Below are 23,073 nucleotides of genomic sequence, written 5' to 3'. Positions count from 1 at the left end.
GTTAAAGACAGGGAACAAAGAGTAGGAATTAATTGTAAATTTTCAGAAGGGAGAGGGGTAACTAGTGGTGTTCCCCAAGGGTCAGTCCTAGGACCAATCCTATTCAACTTATTCCTAAATGATCTGGAGAAAGGGGTAAACAGTGAGGTGGCAAAGTTTGTGGACGATACTAAACTGCTCAGGATAGTTAAGACCAAAGCAGACTGTGAAGAACTTCAAAGAGATCTCACAAAACTTAGCGATTGGGCAACAAAATGGCAAATGAAATTTAATGTGGATAAATGTAAAGTAATGCACATTGGAAAAAATAACCCCAACTATCCATACAATATGGATAGGGGCTAATTTAGCTACAACAAATCAGGAAAAAGTTCTTGGAGTCATCACCTGCATCCCACGTCCAGGATGTTGAACACCACCTGCTGCTCCCGAGAAGGGCGCCACCGGAGGCGCCCCGCGAGATCCAGGACCAGGGCGCTGGCGCCGCCCGTCGAGAAGGATGCTGCCGGAGGAGCCCCTAGAGGACTGAGGACCAGGGCGCTGGCGCCACCCGCCGGAAAAGATGCCGGAGGAGCCCCCAGAGGACTGAGGACCAGGATGCTGAGCACTGCCCTGCCAGGAAGGATGCCACCAGAGGAGCCCGCCAGATGGAAATAAAGGAGAGAAGGCGATAAAGGAGTTGGAAGAATGGTATGCGCGGCAAGTTGAACAGCTACAGAAAACAAAAGCCGACAACCGGGCAGCTGAAGAAGCCTTTGTGAATGATGTGGAAGAAACTTCCCCAGGCACAGAGTGGGAACGTATGGCTTGGCTCTGTGACTTTAATCCCAAGTCTAGTAAGCAGGCAAAAGATGTGTCCCGCATGCGCTCCATCCTTATTTCACTCAAGCAGGCTCCGCTGGTTCGCTGAAGGAAAAGCACAATGGAAACACTACAAATGCAATATCTTAACCTTACTCAGAGAAGCTGTGTGAGCGGCGGGACCAGGATGCGATCACTGCTCCGCTGTTCCAGAGAGGATGCTCCGGAAGGAACAATCACCTCAACCCCACACTCTGAAACTCCTTACCACCCGCCTGTCCGGAGGAGGGCTGCTTGAAGGGAATAGGCTCCAGAGCCCTAGATCTCAATGCCGCACGCTGTCCTTCGGACAAAGAGACATCATAGCCAGTGAGTCCAGCACACCCCAGGAGCAACTTTATTTCCTCAAGATTCTCCACCAGACCCAGAGGAATCACCTGGTGAGTCTGCAGGCACAACAAGGGTCCACCCCATGGAGGATGAGGCAGGGGACAACGACCACATCTACCTCCAGTACCCGCTCCCTACAAGTCTCCTCCTCTGCCCCTTCTGCCTCCCCGTCCACGGATTCCAGACCCTCGGGGTCCTCAGCAAGCACGTTTGCAGGACCTACAACAAACAGATTGCAGCAGCTACACCAGAAAGCAATGCCCCCTTCGAGACCCAAAAGAAATGCAAGTCCCATCATGCCACATGCAAGGGACCCCTCACGATCACGAAGGTGAACCCTGCTGACGTCCTGCAGGCTCCCACCCCGACCCCCACCCATGGTCCAGCGTCAGCACCCCAACCAGCATCCCCACTGTCACAGCAGGTAAGGGGACCAACCGCTAATCGAGAAGCGCAACCCCGCCTCGAGGACTGACGATGCCAACAAAGGACCAGCCCCATCTCCAGAATCCCCATGCTGGACCCTGCTGTGAGGATCACTGCTACCTCCCAGGTCAACCTCCTCACCAGACGCCTCAGCGAGCTCATAAAAAACATCCAGCGCAACACGGCCATGAGACGGTGCAGCGCTCCTGCCTCATGTCGCCCTGCCATACGAGCAACTAACACGCCCCCCCAGGCCACACGGCGAGACCCAGCCGACGGAGGAGCCTCCTCCAGTCCCCAGTTCCCACAGCCGGACCCCGCCCATGGGAAACCCAACACCTCCTCCAAGATTACCCAACGAGCCTCCGACCGCCAAAACCCCCATGCCTCACCAAGGACCCCTCAGCCAGATACCACCTGCAGACAGCTGGATACCACCGGCAGAAGATCTTGAACCATCCCCAGGGCTTCCAAACAGAACCGCGCCCCCACAAAGCCCAGCACCGGTGCTTCCAGAACCCCACTTCCTCCTGGAAGATCCAGCGCTGGCTCGGAGACACCGAGAGTGGCCCCCACCACCACATCAGGACCCCCGCTTCAGGGCCCACCTGAACACCGCTCCCCAGGTCAAGGAACAAGGAGGCCAGAAACTGTCTCTGCAGCACCTGAACCCATGGAACACTGCAGCAGGAGGAGCGACGGCCACGGCGAGTCGCCACACCATGGCAATCCGCCTGGGTGGAAGAATTGGCAAAGGCCGAAGACTTTGAGACCTTCAACAGCCTGATGGACAGATTGACTGCAGAACTCTCTGCAGAAATTACTGCCAGAAGGAAGGAACCCCAGGAGGACTCACAGGCCATGCACAGATTCCCCGTGCTGAGCCGTAACAACACCGCCAGAGAACGCAGGAGCAGGCACGTCGGCCGCCGCTATGATCCAGCGGGTGCATCCCCTATACAGAAACTATACACGATGAACCAGCCGAAAACCATGAGAGAGGTCCTCAACAGGACCTCCTCATACTATGCCATCCAGCCTGAGAGACTCCACTCCTACTTCAAGGACGTGTTCAATAATGAGGCTCAGACCGACTTGCGACGCCCAGAGTGCCTTCTCCCGCTACCCTGGATCGACCTCATGGAAGATTTGGAGCGAGATTTCCCCCCCAGGAGGTACAGGCGAGGCTGACAAGGACCAAAAACATCGCCTCTGGAAAAGATGGCATCCACTACCACCCACTGAGGAAGCAAGACCCCAGCTGCTTGGTGCTTGCTGCCATCTTCACCAAATGCAAGCAGTTCCATTGCGTTCCTCGCTCCTGGAAAAAGTCCATGACCGTCCTCATTCACAAAAAAGGAGAACGAGACAACTTCAGCAACTGGAGGCCCATCTCCCTCTGCTCCACCATCTACAAGCTGTACACCAGCTGCCTCGCAGCAAGGATCACGGAGTGGTCAGTTTGCGGGGGTGCTGTCAGCTCAGTCCAGAAGGGTTTCATGTCCTCCCAGGGATGCCACGAGCATAACTTCCTCCTTCAGACGGCCATCCAGGAAGCCAGGAGGTCCAAGAGGCAGTGCGTCGTAGCGTGGCTCGACCTGACCAACGCCTTTGGGTCCATACCCACCACCACATCTTCACCACTCTGGGAGAGTTTGGGATGCCAGCTACCTTCATCCAGATCCTCCAGGACCTCTACAAGGACTGCAACACCACCATCTGTGCCACGGACAGAGAGATGGATGCCATCCCCATCCGCCGCAGCGTGAAACAAGGATGCCCTCTCAGCCCCATCATTTTCAACCTGGCCATGGAACCGCTCATCTGAGCCATCTCCAGCAGCCCGACCGGCTTTGACCTGCATGGCAAGAAAATCAGCATTCTGGCCTACATGGACGATCTGGCCCTGGTCACCGACAGTTCGGAAAGCCTCCAGCAAATGCTTGGCGTCACCAGCCAAGCCGCCGAATGGATGGGCCTGCGTTTCAACCCCAAAAAGTGCACCTCCCTCCACATTGACAGTGGCACCAGGGCGCTGGTCCGGCTGTCGCGGTTCCTTATCCAGGGCGAGTCCATGACCTCCCTCGAAGAGGGAGAGATATACCAACACTTTGGCACACTCACAGGAGTCCACATCCAGCAGACCCCCGAAGACACCATCGCGGAGATCCTGAGAGATGCAGCCCAAATCGACTCCTCCCTGCTCGCCCCCGGCAAAAGATCAATGCCCTCAACACCTTCCTGATCCCCCATATCTCCTTTGTCCTCGGGGGATCGGCTGTGGCCAAGGTGTCCCTGAACAAGGCCAACAGCACCATCAGACAGCTGGTGAAGAAATGGCTCCACCTTCCCCACAGGGTGTGCACGGACATCATCTACATTTCCCACAGGCAGGGCGGCGCCAACATACCTCGGATGGGTGACCTGTGCGACATGGCGGTGACGACCCATGCCTTCCACCTCCTGTCATTCCCGACCCAACAGTGAGGAGCATCGCACTGGAGGCCATACAGGGCACAGTCAGGAAACGCATCGCCAGGACCCCCTCCAAGCGGGACATCGCCAGTTACCTCAGCGGCTCCCTACAGGCTGAGTTCGGGAGAGAGGGGGGAGACCTGTCCTCTCCCTGGTCCACAATGCCTCGAGAAGTCTGGGTAAGAGGATAGGCTGCTGCTGGAAGTGGTGCAAGGAACGCCAGGAGCTGGGAATACTGGTGCCACGCGTAAAGACCCCAGGCCACACCGTCATCACCTCAACCGCCAAAGCCCTGCTAGAAAGGTCCCTGAAAGACGCCATCTGCTGCCACGACGGTGAGAACCTCAAGCGGAAACCGGACCAGGGCAAGGTGTTCAAGGTGTCCAGCAAGTGAGACACCAGTAACTACTTCCTCCCCGGGGGCAGCTTCACCAAGTTCGCCGACTGGCGGTTCACCCACAGGGCCCGACTCAACTGCGTTCCCCTCAACGGAGCCATCCGCCACGGCAACCAGGACAAACGCCGCAGGAAGTGCGGCTACGTGAATGAGACCCTGCTGCACGTCCTGTGTTGATGCAAGCAGCACTCCAGAGCCTGGTGGCACCACCACAACGCCATCCAAAACCGGCTATTGAAATCCATCCCACCATCCCTGGGAAAGATCACCGTCGACTCCACCATCCCCGGGACAGACAGCCGACTGTGACCCGACATCGTTGTGATGGACACAGAAAAGAAGAAGGTCCTCCTGGTAGACGTCATGGTGTCTTTCGAAAACCATTCACCGGCCTTCCACGAGGCATGAGCACGGAAGGAGTCGAAGTACGCCCTGCTGGCCGAGACCCTGAGAGCCCAGACTATGAAGTCCAGGTACACGCCCTGATCGTGGGAGCCTTGGGCTCATGGGACCCTCGCAATGAGCCAGTTCTGAGAGTGTGTGGGGTTGGTCGACGCTACGCCCGGCTCATGAGACAGCTTATGGTGTCCGACACTATCAGGTGGGACAGAGACATTTATACAAACACATCACCGGACACCGCCAATACCACACTGAGTACTCGAGACAGCCGACCAGGGAAATAACCCACTTCCTTCCCTAACGGACCAAGGGACGCACCCCACCCATGTACCTATCTGCTTTACCGATATTGACTTGGACTCTTTATTCATTCCATGGGTGGCGTACCCGAGCCTATTTATCCACTGACACTTTAAAAACCCTTGCACCCTGTAGACGGGTTGACTCACCACTGCGGCGCCTCCTACTGGTGACTCTGGGGAATTAGCTCAGTCCCAGCTCCGGAGTGCCCTCTGCAGGCTGGTGATCCACCTGTCTGTTACTACTGGCCCTCGTGTCCCTCCCAGGACCCCAGTGCCCCTTTAACCTTTAACTGGATTTCCCCTTCCCAGGGGAACCCCCACCCTTCTATCCCCGCTTTGCCTCAGTATTGGCTACTGCCAGTCATTGTCTAGCCCCACACCCTGGGGCAGACTGCAGTATCAGCCTACTCATCATAGGCAAAGGGGTTTGGACCTGCTGCCTTTGCCTACCCCTGGGCTGTCCCTTGCAACCCCCAGTACCTTTTGCCCTGTGCTAGGCCGCAGCCTGGGGTTTTCTAGACTGGAGCTTCCCCAGCTCCTCAGCCTTTCCCCAGCCCTGCTTTACCCTAGGTACCTTGTCTCAGTTCCCTGCAGCCAGGCCCATCTCCCTCTACAAACAGAGAGAGACTGTCTGGGCTTCTGGCCTCCCTGGCCTTTTATAGGGGCCAGCTGGGCCTGATTGGAGCATAGCCACAGCTGAGCCTGCTTTCCCCAATCAGCCCAGGCTTGAGAGCAGCAGCTCTCAAACCCTGCCAGGCCGCTTTTAAACCCCTTCAAACCAGGAGCAGGGGTCCACCCTGCTACACACCCCAATCTGGGTCTATGCCGGTTATGCGATATGTATGTATCTTTTCATCCTTGCAAACGATATCTGCAACCCCCCATAACCCAAGCCTGACCCCAGATATACAGTACCTTCCCTCTCAACCTGTGTATATTTCATTTCAAACATTTACTGTAATAAAATTTTTCAATCAGTTCTCTGAAGATGTCCACGCAGTAAACAGAAGCGATCAAAAAAGCAAACAGGATGTTAGGAATCATTAAAAATCGGATAGCAAATAAGAAGGTGAATATATTATTGCCCTTATATAAATCTGCATTCAGATGCGGTCGCCTCATCTCAAAAAAGATATACTTGCACTAGAAAGGTTCAGAGAAGGGCAACTAAAATGATTAGCGGTTTGGAGCAGGTCACATATGAGGAGAGATTAAAGAGGCTAGGACTCTTCAGCTTGGAAAAGAGGAGACTAAGGGGATATGATAGCAGTATATAAAATCATGAGTGAGGTGGAGAACGTAGATAAGGAAAAAGTTATTTACTTATTCCCATAATAGAAGAACTATGAGGTCACCAAATGAAATTAATAGGCAGCATGTTTAAAACAAATAAAAGGAAGCTCTTCTTCATGCAGCGCACCGTCAACCTGAGGTTGTGAAGGCTAGGACTGTAACAGCGTTTAAAAGAGAACTGGATAAATTCATGGAGATGAAGTCCATAAATGGCTATTAGCCAGGATGGGTAAGGAATGGTGTCTCTAGCCTCTGTTTGTCAGAGGGTGGAGATGGATGGCAAGAGAGAGATCACTTGATCATTACCTGTTAGGTTCACTCCTCTGGGGAACCTGGCATTGGTCACTGTCCATAGACAGGATACTGGGCTAGATGGACCTTTGGTCTGACACCGTACGGCCGTTCTTACGTTATGTTCTAGCACCCCTAAGGACAGGACAATTGATTAAATGGAAACCAGGACAGGATGACAGAGGTGTATTGGAATGTTTACATCACAAGATAACACCAATTAAGAATCAGAGGGGTAGCCGTATTAGTCTGGATCTGGATCTTTGTTGCCTTTACCAATTAAGAAGTAACCGGTCATAAACTGACACTGCAAAATCCATAGACTTCAACAGAGAAAAAGAACTATAAGAACAGGCTGCTTTGCCATGGGACTTTGGGTTCGTCCTGCCACACTCTAGGAGCATCGGATCGCGACTAACAGAGCCTGGCTCCCCTCTGCGACCAATCTGGCTGGCCACTAGATTGATCCAGACTCTGGACTGGTAACTATAAACATCGATTGACAGGACTCTGTGCATGGTGTGTGTAACTGAAAAGCATATGCTAGCTGCTGTATTCTTAATAAATGCAGCGTTTTTGTCTTCTCCCCTAAAAAAGATCCCGTGTGCTTCGTACAGCGTGTGCTTCGTACAGCGTTAACACCGTCTTCATTCACACCAGCAAATACTGTATTGATTGTTTCTTTGTGGCGCAATCAGACAAAACACAAGGAGAGTATAAGGCAGCATTATTACACTATGACGTATGGTGCTGACTGCATTGAGCCAATTGGCAGTTAGTTCCATTTCACAAAGCGCAGTTATATTGGGTGAAAAGATTAGATTCAGCTACTGAATCAATATTAAGACAGATGCACATGAATCTTTTTGTTTTTGATGCTTAGAGTTCCAAATGAAATGGTCCCAGCTCAGCTATGTAAATAAAATGAAACCATATTCACCATATCGATATCGTTTTTGTCTTCTGCTAGAAGAATAACATGATGAATTACAAGTGTTATTTCCCCAGCTTATCTTCTTTCCTCTAAGGATTTCAAATCATTTTCCTCATATTAATTACACATCACAACACCGCTTTGAGGTAGGTGACTTGTTATGCCCATGCTACAGACTGGTAGTTTGAAATACAGAGCAGTAAGCAACATGTCCCAAACTCAGTGGTAGAAAGAGAAAAAGAACTGAGGAACCAGGACTCTCAGTCCTCAGCCACTAAACAGGCTCTTTCATTTCAGCAGGAAAGATGTCTCACTGGGACATCCAGAGCTGGCTGAAGTTCTCTGGATTTTGAGTTTGATGTTTGTGGTTTTTAACCAACCAACTCTGAAAAGCAATGTAGGAACTGTCACACCAAGGAAACTGGTGGGGAGGGTGTTTTGTTTTAGAACTACAAATTAAAGATTTCAAACATATATTTTAATAGATAATTATATGAAAACATATGTAACCATTAAAATGAGCTAGTAAAAGAACTGACACTAAAAACTTAGAGACCATTCTGCACCCCTATAATGTGGGACAACGGCTACCCTGAATGCAGGATTTAGCCTAGTAAGAGCACATTTAAACCAGTCAGGGCTTCATAGTTTCCAGTAAGAGGGTTCCTATCTAAGAAACATCTCCTACAAGCCTGGTTCTATTCCCTCCTGAACCAGCTACCTCCAAGTCCCCCGGTGGAGCCAGAACTTACGCTGCTGGAGCCCTACAACTTGACATGCTCTGAGAGGATCTGGATCTAGGTATTGAATAAGGAAGTTATATTTTGGCTTAGAGAGAGCTGTGTTGCAATACTGATGTGCAGGAGTTTATTCCCAATATTGTTACTTCCAGACAGGCCATGCTATTGCAATGCTCTTTAAAGTCAGCAAGGCTCAGGACCATTCTGATTGTTAGTGGCAACAAAATCAATAGCTAAGGATATGCTACATGAGCTTACATTTAGAAGCACATTAGTGGTCTCTCTGGTTGGAGCCTGGTTGCTGTGGTCTGGTAATACAAATACAAATAGGGACATTTCCCCATCATCTGAATACAGCACATAAAGTTCGCTCTAGAGAATGTTGCTCTCCACAGAATAAACACAACAAGGTTGGTGGCAATATCCATAGCACAAGGTCTGAGGAGGGGAGGCCAAAACCCAGACCAACCCCAGCCAGCAGAACTCCTTGTTCTCTTGTCCCAGGAGCCAGGATGAGAAGGAGGTCAGAGAAGGCCCAGCTTAACCAAGCTCTTTAAGACCTAGGTCAGGCTGGGGCCCAGGGACCTTCAACCCAGAGCAGTTAGCACAGCTCTTGCCCCTTCTCTCGGTCTTGCTCTGCGTCCTTTTCCTGTTTAAATGTAGCCCCAACTCCCTGATGGCACTCGGGCTGTTTTGTACGTAAGCTTCAGGCTACCCCTGCCCCACACACCGGTCTGCCTCAGCCCTGGGTTGGATTCATTGCTTCCTGAGGGAGAGAAAAACGGGTCACATTCTGTTGATTCCAATAGGTTCGATCAAGTGCAGAATTTGACCCAAAATCTTATTCAGTTCTTGGCCTCTGATGAGACTGTCAAAAGAGGGATGCTACACCACCACTTGGGAAGAAAGAAAATGCCAGCTAGCCTGGTGGGTTTGGGGACGTGGACATGCATCCAACAAGAGTTGAAACAAGTTCACTAACCTATTGCTCAAACATGAGATGGCCTTTCAAACACTGTCACCATGGGCTGGATTTGAACTAGAGGTGAGAGGAACTAGAGTGCCACTAGTTCTCTCTCTAAGCAATGCAAAGAACTATTTTTGATCCTACAAATTGTGGCTAAGTCTTTAGAATAGCATGCAGACAGCCATTTATTCATCCAAATTGTGCTGTCTGATTTGTGCTCTCTTTAGGGTTCATTCAGGTATTCTTTCACCTCTCATGAAATGTCAATGGGACTTGGGCACCTAAGTGCCCAGGTCACTTTTGAAATATACACTTTACAAAATTGTACCTTCAATCCACTTAAAAATGAACACTAAAGATCTTCCCGTTTGACCTGCCAAACAGGCAGTAATGCCTACATGAAACCTGTTTACAGTCTGCATTAGAAATTAATCCCGCAACCTGTTAATTCAGTTATCAGCATGGGCCACATTGTTTACTGTCTAGCTAGCCTGTCCCCTATTACGATTTGCTTTTCAAATTCAATCAATCCTGAAATGTTAAAAACGTGCACATTTGCTCCAGTAATTACTGCCAGCTCCAGCATGTCTATCTTTGTGCACACTGAGTGCAAAGAGATTTTCTAGTTCCATTTTATCTTTGTAGCAATGATTTCACTCTAGCTTTTTAAGACTTTTCAGTGTCCTCTCAGGTTGCAACAAGATGAAAAAAGTGAGCAATGCTAAAAGAGTAAGATGTATCTCTCAAGGTCAAAACTCCTTAGAAGAGCATGCAGAGATGACCACATTCCTACCTGCAGGGAAGTCATGTTGAATAGAAGTATAAATGCCTCAAACCCTCACATAAGAATGCACTGAGAATGGCAGAAATTAAAGAATGCATTGGGATGAATGTACATTCACTGTCCCACTCCGAGAGAGTGTGGGCTGCGGCAGGCCAGGGCACGTGTGCAGACAGGGAGCCAATTAGGGAAGGGCTTATTGTGAGTCAATCAGGGCCAGGCTCAGCCCTATAAGAAGGCTGCCCAGGAAGGGAGTGGTCAGTCTGTCCCAGGCCTTCGAGATGGGAAGGTCAGTCTCCAAGGGTGGGAGACTAGCACTGTGGACAGTGCCGTGTTGGCCAGACTCAGGGAGCAAAAGGGAACTCCAGCCCCGTGTCTGCCAGGCTGCAGGTCCTGAAGGCAAGGGCCTAGCGGGTGCAAGGGCCGAAGGGGAAGCGGCCCGGGGAAGCAGACAGATGAGGGGAGAGGAGGAGGACAGCGAGGCTGCCGCCAGAGGGTCCCTGGGCCCGGACCCAGAGTAGAGGGCGGGCCTGAGTCCCCCTCTTCTCCCTCTGCTGTACACCCCGCCATCGGCCATGGGGAGCGGCCATCACAGACTATGCCAGATCCCTGACTGGAGGAATTAGACTTTGAGGTGTGTGGTTGGGCATTGTGGCTGGTTCATAGGAACTGCTGCTCAACACCCCCCCACACACCCCGGATGGGGGTGTGGATGGACTATGGGGCACTTCTGGAGGGCAGTGGCCCGGAGAGGATCCACTGAGCGGGGAGCAACACGGGTCCAGACACCCTGAGGGCAAGATGACGGACGGTACACCACCAGGAGGGGGCGCTCCACTGGACAGAACTAATTCCCAGACAACCAGCAGGAGGCGCCAGGTGGTATATCCCAACCCATTACAGTGCAGTCAAGAAAAACAGATCATAACAAACTAACAGATAACTTGAAGATTATAGCAGACATCTTATTGTTTTAGCGATGAAGCCAATTTCCAGTGGAAGGCACTACCAACTATGCATTTATTTTAATTGAGGTAAAGGTACATTGTTCACTGAAGGAAAGAAGTTACTTCTGAATTAAGTTTAGTTAAAATTGTTTAACTGTAAGGTCAGAGCTTCACTACACCCGCTTGGTAATATGTCACAAATATTGCTTACATTCATTTATGTACAATGAACTAGAGATGAGCTGGGACAAATTCCCAAACTTTAGGTATGTTCAGAACCAGATCTAGATCCAAATTCTGTTACTCTGAATTCTATTTTGGGCTGAACTGCAATCCCAGATGAGAACACCCTCAAACTTTAATAAAGTTGCACTCAGATTCTTAATGTGCAGTTTGGGCCCATTTCTCATGTACAAATTCCACTAGAATTCCCAGAGGACTCAAACATTTGTATGCAGGAATCCTATCTGTGTCCATTATTTTCTCATGGGGATTTGTGAGCTCAGGATTATTGACAGGTAAATCTCAAAAGGGTCCCAAAACATTCCAAAGCAGAGATGTCTACTCAAAGCTTAACCTATTTGCTCTGGTTATTGGATTGGAAAAATCACAAAAACAGTCTTGTGTGTGAGATTCCCCAGACTTCCCAGAAATACAATGACAGTGTTCTTGTGGTACCTGTTCTTTAGCACATGCACTTCCAGTCCAATGAAAAACTACACATGAAATGGACGACAAAGAGTTGGGTCAACCTACAAAACAGGGAGTTCACAATCCAAACCTAAGGGGCAGAGTGTTCAGATCTGGGGGTTGATTCAAGCCCATCTCCAGAAAAAAAATGATGACTGAATATTTCCAGATCTCAAAGATTCAGGTGCAGTTCAAAGTTTGGTCACAGGTTCAGGTAGGTTCTTATTTTCTCCAAACCTGTTAGCTCACTCATTCCTGTTCAAGACTTAAAACTGTGTGCACAGTAAAATTGAGACCTTAAAAAGAGCAACTCTGAGCAGACATTTCTGAAACAGTTGTATGACCATTAGAGTGTGCTCTGCCTCTATTGCTATGCATTTTAGCCACGGCACTGCAGCAAGTACAGAAAGGGAAATGCATTAACTGAGCCGAGTACAAAGGGCACGATTCCCTGGTAACTTTAAGGCATAGCACCCATCAACAGCTGGATCTTGGCAGCACATCTATCATGAAGCAACAAAGAATCCTGTGGCACCTTACAGACTAACAGACGTATTGGAGCATGAGCTTTCATGGGTGAATACCCACTTCATCAGATGCATGACGTATTCACCCACGAAAGCTTATGCTCCGGCCGAAAGCTTATGCTCCGGCCGGGGGACGGTGAGCCGTGGGCAGCTTGCCTGGCGGCTGGGACCCAGTCTTGGGGGTCCAGATCCCTTTTTCAAAAAAAAAAAAAATTTTTTTTTGCGCTCCGGGGACCGGGGTGACCTTCCAGCACTCCCCAGAGCCTCTGGGCAAATTTTGAAAAAAAGTTCCATGGGCCCGATCCAAATGGCCGGGAATCAGTCCCTGGCTGGGAAGGGTGCGCCCTGGGCTGCTTGCCTGGCGGCCGGGTCCCGGTCTTAGGGGGTGTGATCCGTTCCCACCCCCAAGTGTTCCAATGGCTCCCACCTGCCCGGGAGGGACCTGTGGGTCGTGCCCAGCCTGGGGAACCATGGTGTGGGGGGAGCTGTCCGATCACCCCCCGGGGCCACCAGTTCCACCCGGAGGACCAGGGCTGAAAATTCTTCTAAGTCCCTTCCCGGCCACCAGGTCAACCCGGAGCCCCGACCGCCGAAGTGGGAACCGGGTTGACCTGGGTGGCCAGTGATCTCGCCGGCTGGCCACCAGGTCAACGTGGTTCTCCATTTGCAGGTTGGGTCTCCGGGTTGACCTGGTGGCCGGTTTGCTTTCCTACCCACACCGAGGGCAGCGCAGCAGCACTCCTGAGGACCTCTGAGGGGGGCTTAATAGTCCAGCCGGAGCAGGTCTGGGGAGAGGCTTAATATTCGACCCCTGGTGGTTTGGGGATGGCGGGGAAGGTTTAACAATCATTCCCCAGGCGGTCCGGGGGAAGGCTTAACAGTCGTCCCCCGGGCTCTCCAGGGGAAATTTTTCAAAGTCCCTTCCCGGCCCCTGGGTCAACCCGGTTCTCCCTTCTGCCATCGGAGCTCCAGCCGGGGACGGTGAGCCCTGGGCAGCTTGCCTGGTGGCCAGGACTCAGTCTAGGCTGCCCCGTTCTTTTTTTTTTCAAATAAATAAAATTCAGGGGAGCTCCGGGGACCAGGCTGTCCTTCTGGCACCCCCTGGCAGCGTCGGGGAAAGTTTTTTGGGGAAAAATAATTACTTCCATGAGCCTGATCAGTACTACCGGGAGGAAGTCTGGGGCTGCGGCTGGCGATGGTGAATCCAAGGTGACTTGCCAAAAGCCGCGTCCCGCTCTCGCGGCCCTGATCCTTATTTTTTTTCTTCAAGGTAATCTCAACTTTTTCCACTGAGCCGGCCACCAGGTCAGCAGTTCTCCCTTCAGCCGTTGGAGCTCCAGCAGGATGGTGAGCCCTGGGCAGCTTGCCTAGTGGCCAGGACCTGGTCTTGGCGGTCCCGATCATTTTTTCAAAATAATTTTTTTGGGGGGGGCGGGCCGGGGGACCAGGGTGAACTTGTAGCACTCCCCAGAATCTCTGGGCAAATTCTGAATAAATAAACAAACAAACTTCCAGGGTTTGGATCCTAACGGCCGGGAGGCAGTCTCTCTCTGCGGGTTGTATACCAACTGGAGATAAAGTATAAAATGCTGCAAATCAGCTCAGTCTGGGCTGACCACCGGAGGGGAAGGACGCACACTGCTAGCTCCTGCCGAGGAGGGCCTGTGAGCCAGGATCCGGGAGTCAGCCAAGCTGAGGCACTACCTGAAACCCTGTCAGAGGGTGGCCCAGAGGAGGAACTGACAGGAGGACCCTTCGTCACAGAGGTACTGTCATTCCCAGTAGCAAGTAACCCAGGGGAACTATAGAGATAAATGGTGTTAAAGCTGTATTGATCTCCGCTGGCGAGTGGCAAGGAAAGCTTGCCGCTACCATGGCCCTGGGTTGGCGCTCAGTGGTGAGGGCGGGCCCGAGCGCCTCTACCCCCTCACCGGGAGGGGTTATATGGACTCTGGCCGCTAGGCCGCATTACCCCACTCGAAGGGAGGGTTACATGGACCCTAGCCACTAGGCAATGGTACCCCACTCAAAGGGGTTTATATGGACCCTAGCACTAGGCCGTGCTACTGCTCCAGACAGGGGACAGTAGAGAAGATGGCCGAGAGGCTGTACCAGGCAGAGGGCAGCCACAAGGACTGGAGAGTGGTGAGGCATGGACACCCCATCCTATGCCTGCCAGAAGAGGCGCTGCGGTGACAGGCCCATCACAACTGGTGGAGAATGCAAGCATCGATCAGGGCCTGAGACAAGGACCCAGATGCTCAAAATGGACTCCAAGAAGCTTTTGAAATGGCTGCTGGAGAACCAACAGTAGCAGGCGCCGCAACAGCAACACCAGCAGTTAGCCACACAACAGCAGTTACAAGCGGTGCAGCAACAAGAGCAACAACAGCAACAGCAACAGCTGATTCAGGAGCTGACAGACCAACAACAGGCTAACCTGGAGCAACTGGTTCAGCGGATGGCAACGCTAATAGGACAGGCACCAAGTCGTCCCCCCCTCTCCGGGAGCAGTAGAGGGCAGCTCCAGTGAGGGGCTCGGAGGACTATCAGTGCGCCGAATGAAGATGGAGCTGGGGAATGACCCCGAGGCCTTCCTGGTGACTTTTGAGCGGGTTGCAACCGCCGTACAATGGCCTCCCACACATTGGGCCACTATTCTAGCCCCCTACCTGACAGGCCCAGCTCAAGCAACATACCGTAACCTCAAGCCCCGGGATGCCCTGGACTATTCGAAGGTCAAGGCCGCCATCTTAGACCAAACCGGCGTCAGCCGAGACTTACTGACAGTGACTCCGCAGAAAGGTACATGCCGGGAGCCAGACCACGTGCTGTCACCCAGCGGATCCGCGACCTCTGCTGGAGGTGGTTAGAAACCGAACAACAGACGAGTGTCCAAGTAGCCGAGGCCGTGGCATTAGAACAGTTCCTGCAGACCCTTCCCACCGGCAGGAAAGAGTGGGTACAGAGACATCGCCCGAGGACCCTCGCAGAGGCAACCTCCCTGATGGAGGATTATCTGACAGCAGAGGGAGAACTGAAGACCGGCTCCAAGGGGGTGGGGGGATCGGGTGAACGGAACCTGAACCCAGGCTGGGGGGCCCGTAAGGTGGACGGGGGAGGCCCCTGTCGGTACACCCAGACATCAGGGAAACATGCGACCCACGGTGCCAAGGACCCACCCGGTGCAAACCTCATATGGAGCCAAGATGACGCACTGGGGAGGTAGAGTAGCCCCCGCCATACCCCGACCGAAGAAGGGACGCAGGACCGGTGTTATGAGTGTGGACAGATAGGGCACTTCCAGAAGGAGTGCCCGTACATGGATTATAATTATGGGCAGGTCTGGACTGCTGGTCACCGGGCCTGGACGTGGGAGCCAGGGAAAATAGTCATACTGGTGAACAGGTGGGATGGCTACCTGGGCCTTGGTGCACTCAGGGTGTAGCCAGACGGTCATCCGGGCGCTGATAGAGCCTTCGGTCCCACCAGGGTCCCCATCAGCCTACAGTGTATTCACGGGGATGTGAAGCCAGATTCCACCATCTGGGTGCAGCTCGAAGTGGCTCGGCACCAAGTGCAGCATCTAGTCGAGGTAGCCCCAAAGTTGGCTTACCCAGTGATCCTGGGACGTGACTGGCCAGGCTTTGCTGACCTCCTCCAGGAGTGGGGTACATGCCCCCCGGGAAGAAAAGTGGGGTGTGTGCTAGAAGGCCGGGATTAATAGGCCAGCCAGTGGCGGACGACCCCTGGAGGGGCCCTCAGGGAATCCTGAAATAGAGGAATGGAGCCAAACCCCTACCAAAGCCCCAACAGAAGAAGGCCATGAATGGCTGGATGTAGACGCCGACTTCCTGGAAGAACAACGGAGGGATACCACCCTCAGTCGGGCCTGGGAGCAGGAGACAGGATCCCCTGGGGAGGAAGGCTTGCCCCTATGACGGCAGCAAGGACCCCGATTTGAAATCCACCATGACTTACTCTATTGGGTAGTCCAGGCACCACAGACAAAGAAGACCTGCACCAACTGTTGGTCCCACGGCGGTTATGACAGAACTTGCTCCACTTGGCTCACTCAGGGCCATGGGCAGGGCACCTGGGGAGGGAGAAAACACTGCAATGGGTGGCCTAGAGGTTCTTCTAGCCAGGCATCCATAGGGAGGTACGGGACTACTGCACTTCCTGCCCCGAATGCCAGAAGACTGGCCCAAAAGGCGTACCAAAAGCCCCCCTTGTGCCCTTGCCAGTGATTGGGACACCCTTTGAACGGACAGGCTTGGACTTAGTGGGGCCCTTGGAGAAGAGTAGCTCAGGCAACAAGTACATCCTGGTCGTGGTCGACTACGCAACGCGGTACCCAGGACGGTACCACCATGGACCTCCACGGCTCCGATCATCGCCAATGAGCTCTTTCAGATCTTCGCACGCATCAGCCTGCCATGAGAGATACTAACGGACCAAGGGACTAATGTAACTTCTAGACTAATGGCAGAATTGTGCCATCTGCTTAATATCTGGGCGCTTAAGACCTCGGTCTACCACCCTTAGATGAATGGGTTGGCAGAGAGATTTAATGGCACCTTGAAAGCCATGCTAAGGAAGTCCGTGGATGACAATCCCCAGCATTGGGATAAATTGCTCCCAGCACTACTCTTTGCCGTGCGAGAGGTGCCACAGGCTTCCACAGGGTTCTTCCTTTTCGAACTCCTTTATGGGAGGAAGCCCCAGAGAATTCTAGACCTCCTAAAAGAAACCTGGGAGGAGCAAGAGACCCACGTCCGAGGAACCATCCAGTACATTCTCTACCTGTGGGAGCAGCTCCGAGACTTGGGAGCCCTGGCTCGAGAGAACCTGGTGAAAGCCCAACGAAACCAAGAGGCTCAATATAACAAAGGGCCAAGATGAGAAGTTTTGAGCCTGGGGACCGTGTCCTCTTGTTGCTTCCTTCCTCAGAGTTAAGCTACTAGCCAAGTGGCAAGGCCCCTTCGAGGTGACCTGACACATCGGGCCCGTAGATTACGAAGTGCGAATGTCGGGGCAAAGGACGGACACTCAGGTCTACCACGTGAACCTCCTCAAAGCCTGGAGAGGGATGAGGACTGCCCCGTACCCTCCAGAACCCAAGTTAGGGCTGTTGGCGGGGGAACCTGGGGAGCCAGGAGCAGCGGCCATAGGCCCAGAGCTCGACCTGGGCCAGCAAGAGCAGGTACAGTGACTGATTTCAGCGTTCCCCAGAGTCCTATCAACACAGCTTGGGAAGACCACGCTGACCAGCCACCATATCGCCACCGTCCCCAGCCACAAATTAAGGGAGACCTGCCACCCACTCCCCAGGAAGATGTGGGAGACGGTGAGGAGAGAGCTCAACATGATGTTGGCCCTGGGGGTGTTCGAAGAGTCGCAAAGTGAATGGCTGAGTCCTACAGTACTAGTTCCGAAGCCAGATGGAACAGTCAGATTCTGTATCAACTTCCGCAAGGTGAACGCGATCTCACGTTTGATGCCTACCCCATGCCCCAGGAGATGAGCTGCTGGAGCGATCAGGCAAGGCAGAATTCATCTCCACCCTAGACCTAACCACAGGATATTGGCAGATCCTGTTGACACCAGCCTCCTGCGAGAAGACAGCATTCCCAGCGCCATTTGGCCTCTACCAGTTTACAATGATGCCTTTTGGGTTGCATGGGGCTGCGGCTACCTTCCAGAGGCTCATGAATCAAGTATTGAGCCCCCACAGCGTGTCATCTACAGCGCCAACTGGGAGGAACACCTCCAGCATCTCGCCAGGTGCTACAAACACTGGGCAAAGCAGGTCTCACCGCAAACCCAGCCAAATGTCACTGGGGCCAAAAGAAGCGACCTACCTGGGCTATATGGTGGGTTGAGGGAAAATCCGCCCTTTGGTAGGTAAGGTGGAAGCCTTGAAGAACTATCCAACTCCCACAACCAAAAGACAAGTACGACAGTTCTTAGGGCTGGCCGCAAACTATCGTTGCTTTGTGCCTGACTTTGCCACGCTCGCCGCCCCCTGACAAATTTGTCGCAAAGCTCCCAGCCATGGAGGATCCAGTGGATGGAGGACTGTGAGAAGGCCTTTTGCGCCCTGCGGGAGCGACTCACACTGGATCCAATACTGTTCCAACCCAACTTCACAAGGCCCTTTATCCTCAAGACTGATGCCTCAGAGATAGGGCTGGAGGCCATACTATCTCAAGAGGAGGGGGGAGAACACCACCCCATTTTGTATCTGAGCCACAAGCTGTTTCCCCAAGAGACCCAATATTCCACCATAGAATGGGAGGCCCTGGCACTGAAGTGGGCAGTCGAGGCGCTGAGGTACTATCTATTAGGGAACCCCTTCTCGTTGGTAACAGACCACATACCCCTCAGGTGGATTAACAGCATGAAGGACTCAAACACACGAATCATGCGGTGGTACATGTCCCTCCAACCCTACTCCTTCTGTGTGTTACACCAGCCGGGAAAGGCTCATGGGAATGAAGACTTCTTTTCCCGAGTCGGGGAAGAGGAGATGGAGGAGACGGCCAAGGGTCAGCTGTCCCAAGCAGCTGTCTTAAGTGGGAGGGTGTGTGACGGGGCAGAGCAGCCCGCACTGGTATAGCAGGAGTTAACCCTTCCTTCCTAGCAGAGGAAGCCATGTCCCGGAAGCTCTGCTGGGCATGCTCCAACTGGAGATTGGATATAAAAGGCTGCAGATCAGCTCAGTCTGGGCTGACTGCCGGAGGGGAAGGACGCACACCGCTAGCTCCTGCAGATGGAGGGCCTGTGAGCCAGGATCCGGGAGTCAGCCAAGCAGAGGCACTACCTGAGACCCTGACAGAGGGCGGCCCAGGGGAGAAACCGACCAGAGGACCCCTTATCACAGAGGTACTGTCGTTCCTCGTAGGAAGTGACCCAGGGGAACTATAAACGTTATAGCTGTATAGACACTCGACATGTTGCACGCGGATCCCTGCTAAGCAAGTGGCAAGGAAAGCTTGCCACTGCTAGAGCCCTGGGTTGGGGCTCGGTGGAGAGGGCGGGCCCGAGCCCTCCTACCCCCTTACCCCCAAACTGTGAGGGTTTATATGGACTCTGGCCACTAGGCCACGTTACCCTGCCCAAAAGGGTGTTTGTATAGACTCTGGCCGCTAGACCACACTACCCCTTTCGAAAGGAGGTTGGTATGGACTCTAGCTGCTAGGCTGCGTTACCCCACTCAAAAGAGGGTGTACATGGACTCTGGCCACTAGGCCGCACTACCCCATTTGAAAGGGGGTTTGTATGGACTCTGGCCACTAGGCCACGTTACCCCTCTTGAAGGGGGGGGGGGTTATATGGACTCTGGCCACTAGGCCGCGATACCCCGCTTGAAAGGGGGTTTATATGGACTCTGGCCGTTAGGTCGTGCTACTGCTCCAGACAGGGGGACAGTAGAGAAGATGGCCGAGAGGCTGTAACAGGCAGAGGGGCAGCCACAAGGACGGGAGAGTGGTGAGGCATGGACACGCCATCCTACCCCTGTCACAAGGGGGCGCTGCGGTGACAGGCCCACCACACTCCTCCTTAGCTCAAATATGTTTCTCTAACATTTTGAGATGACCATGTAATGGCAAATATCCATTCACATTGAGATCTAGCAAGGGACTATGACTGGGGCTTTCAAAGGGGATTAATAAATTAGGGAACAAACTACTTAAATTCCAGCCTATTTAAGCCAGTCTGTAAAGCTTATTTTGAATTAGACAACTGAAGAGAACAGAGCCATTGTTGCTAACTTGTCTCAGTTAATTTTCATATATTAGCTGAGTAGGTGCAATATCTCTGTGCTTAGAACAATGACTCATTTAAGATAGAATAATTATTTTTAGGCAGACTAATTCTTATACACAAGTTATACAGCTGATACAAAGTAGCACCAGGGTGACCCGAGACAACTCTGTTATCGAGTTGACTGTCAAACCATGGTTGGGGTGGGGGGTGTAGATTTTTGTTTTGGCTTTTTTGTTGTTTTTAAATCAAAGTGTGTTTGCATATTTCTTAGGTATCCATGCCACACACCCATTGGAGTTAATGGAAAAATCCCAATCAGCTTCAGTGGGAGCAGGACGAGGATACTTATATTGAAAATATAAGTGACCAGAAGACCCTGTGATAGCATCCATAAAACACTCAAGTCGAGTCTATGGGCCAGATTCTCAGCAGCTGGAAATGGATGTAGCTCCATTGACTTTACTGAAGGATCTATAGGATATGCCAATTTACACCAGTTGAGGATCTGCCCCTGTATGTCCTATAGGAGCGATAGGGCCAGATCTTCAGAAGGTGTAAATTAGCAGCTCTGTCATCTTTGGTTCCAAAAATATTCACACTGAATTAAGAATTTTTTTCCTACCAAAGTGTTCCTCAGATCACTCCATTACCTGGTAACCAATGGCTTTAGTTTTCAGACTTCGGACACCCGTTTGAATAATTTAAAATAGAAACTGCTGCTCCATGGTGGAGGTGGTGTGACTATTTATCTATTTATTAAAATATTTATCTATTTATCACTAATGCTGCAGAGGCATGTGAGGCAAGTTGTTCTTCTTCAAGTGATTGCTCCTGTGTATTCCACAGTAGGTGTGCGTACTCATCACATGCACTAGTGCCAGAAGTTTTTCCCTTAGCAGTACCTGTAGTGAGGGAGCCACGCTGTGATCCCTGGAGTGGCACCTCTATATTGCGCTATATGGGGAGCTGCATGCTCCCCCCACCCTCAGTTCCTTCTTGCCGCCCGTGAAGTTAATCGGAACTTGTACTGCAGCTTTGCTGCAGTATCTTCCTTAGTAGTATGATCTTAGACCGTTACTAGTTTCTCAAGTTAGTAGCCTGACTCGGGGCATGCCCCAAGCTTCAAGTCGTGCGACTCCTGTCTCAATTCCATGCCCAGAAGCGATCCACACTCCGCGTGTCTTCGCTGTCAAGGCAAGACTCATATAAGTGAGTGCTGTAAAATGTGTAAGTCCTTTAAACCTTGGACTAAAGGCGAGTGTTACATTTGACTCTGCGCTCTGCTTATGGAGTCGGCTCTGGCCCTGGCACCAGTGCGCCAACCCGACTCAGCACCAGGCACTGCGTCCTCGGTACGGAGCGAGGCCCCATCCACCAGTCGGCACTGCTCCCCTGCTAAGAAGCAAGGCAAGACCCAGCGGCGCCGGGACAAGGACAGGAGTGAGGCCGGACCCGAGTTGGGAAACCCGCAATCCCCCTTGGAACCCAGACCTCTGACTCGACAAGGTGGCTCAGGCAGAGCATGACATCCTCGTCATGCCGGTACCGAGCAGGCCACCTGAATTGAAGCCCCGGTCCTGAGGAAAGTCGCTGCTGGGCACCCAGGAGCCCTCACTGGCCAGGTGGGAGGTTGAGATCTCTGCTCAATCCGTGGGACATTCCGTAGCCTGTGTCACGTTCCCACTCCATTGTCAGGGTCACCTGGGAGCGAATCGCCGGAGTCTTCCTCGGTTCATAAGGGCTGCAGGCACCAGGATAGAAAGCATCGATGCTCCTCATCCAGCCGCAGTGATAGCAGGTTATGCCGCCATTGGCATCACTAATCATACCACAGCGCGCACCATGCTTGGAGTGCAACCCAACAGTCATCGGCATCGATGCGTCATAGCCACAGTCACCGACAGGATTCCAGAAATTGCACCTCCGGCGTTTAGGTCTCGTTGTTGAGGTCTAAATCCCGGACTCAGACCCAACATGGTCGGCACCGATCGAGTTGATCCTACTTCACTTCAGCCTCAGCTCCCAGCCGCCCTTTCCCAGGCTGCACCGTCCCTCAGGAACGTAGAACCCTGGTTGGGCCTCAGCTGGCGCAGTGGCAAAGGTCACCATGGCAAGGACAGTAGTGCCAGTGGGCCCCGTGGCCCCAGGTGTCCGCACCACCAGGGCCCTGCTCCATGCCTGGGGCATCCCAAGCACCCTCGGCATCTCCGCCTCGGCACCGAGACCAGTCCTTGAGCACCGAACCTCCGGCACCGCACCTGGACCCAGACGAATATTGTGACCTACCGGCACCACCCGATGCCCTAGGGGAGGTAACCGTCATGTTGTTGGCACCAGATGACTCCATGGCAGCGTCGCATCCTCCTTCTCAGGAGGACTTCAAAGCTCATCAGGAGCTTCTCTGGCATGTAGCCATGAACCTCCAGCTCCAGGCAGAGGAGATGGAGGAACTGGCGGACAATTTGTTTAATGTCCTGTCCTCCTCGACACCGGGCAGTGTGGCTCTACCACTTCACCAAGGGGTAGCCAATATTTCATTCGCTCTATGGCAAACCACGGCCTCTCTGCCACCCATTTCTAAGAAGGCAGAGAGGAAGTACTGCGTGCCAACAAGGGGCCATGAGTATCTCTACACTTACCCTGCTCCGAACTCACTGGTGGGGTGGTCAACCACCGAGAAAGACACGGCCAGCCCGCACCTACCCCCAAGGACAAAGATGCAAGGAGGCTGGACACCTTTGGGAAAAAGGTTTATTCCTCAGCAAGTTTCCAGCTCAGGGTGGCAAACCATCAGGCACTCCTGAGTAGATATGATTTTAATTTTGGGGGGTCTCTGCCTAAATTCGAGCTCCCTCCCAGAGGACAGGAAGGAATTCAGGGCTCTAGTCCACGAGGGTGAGGCAGCGGCTAAAGCAGCACTCCAGGCAGCCTCGGATG

At 52.6% G+C, this 23,073-nt stretch overlaps 1 long non-coding RNA gene across 1 annotated transcript in view; it reads right to left on the bottom strand.

The window, feature by feature from the left end:
• Positions 1 to 9,076: 9,076 nt before the first annotated feature.
• Positions 9,077 to 23,073, bottom strand: part of LOC120375787 — a 38,751-nt gene continuing 24,754 nt past the window's right edge. The window contains exon 5 of the long non-coding RNA XR_005586775.1: positions 9,077 to 9,217. This is a non-coding gene — a long non-coding RNA (uncharacterized LOC120375787). The remainder of the gene's footprint in view (positions 9,218 to 23,073) is intronic.

The sequence above is a fragment of the Mauremys reevesii genome, linkage group 12, assembly GCF_016161935.1.
Source record: "Mauremys reevesii isolate NIE-2019 linkage group 12, ASM1616193v1, whole genome shotgun sequence".
NCBI classification, from domain to species: domain Eukaryota; kingdom Metazoa; phylum Chordata; order Testudines; family Geoemydidae; genus Mauremys; species Mauremys reevesii.
This window is presented reverse-complemented; position numbering and strand designations above follow the sequence as displayed.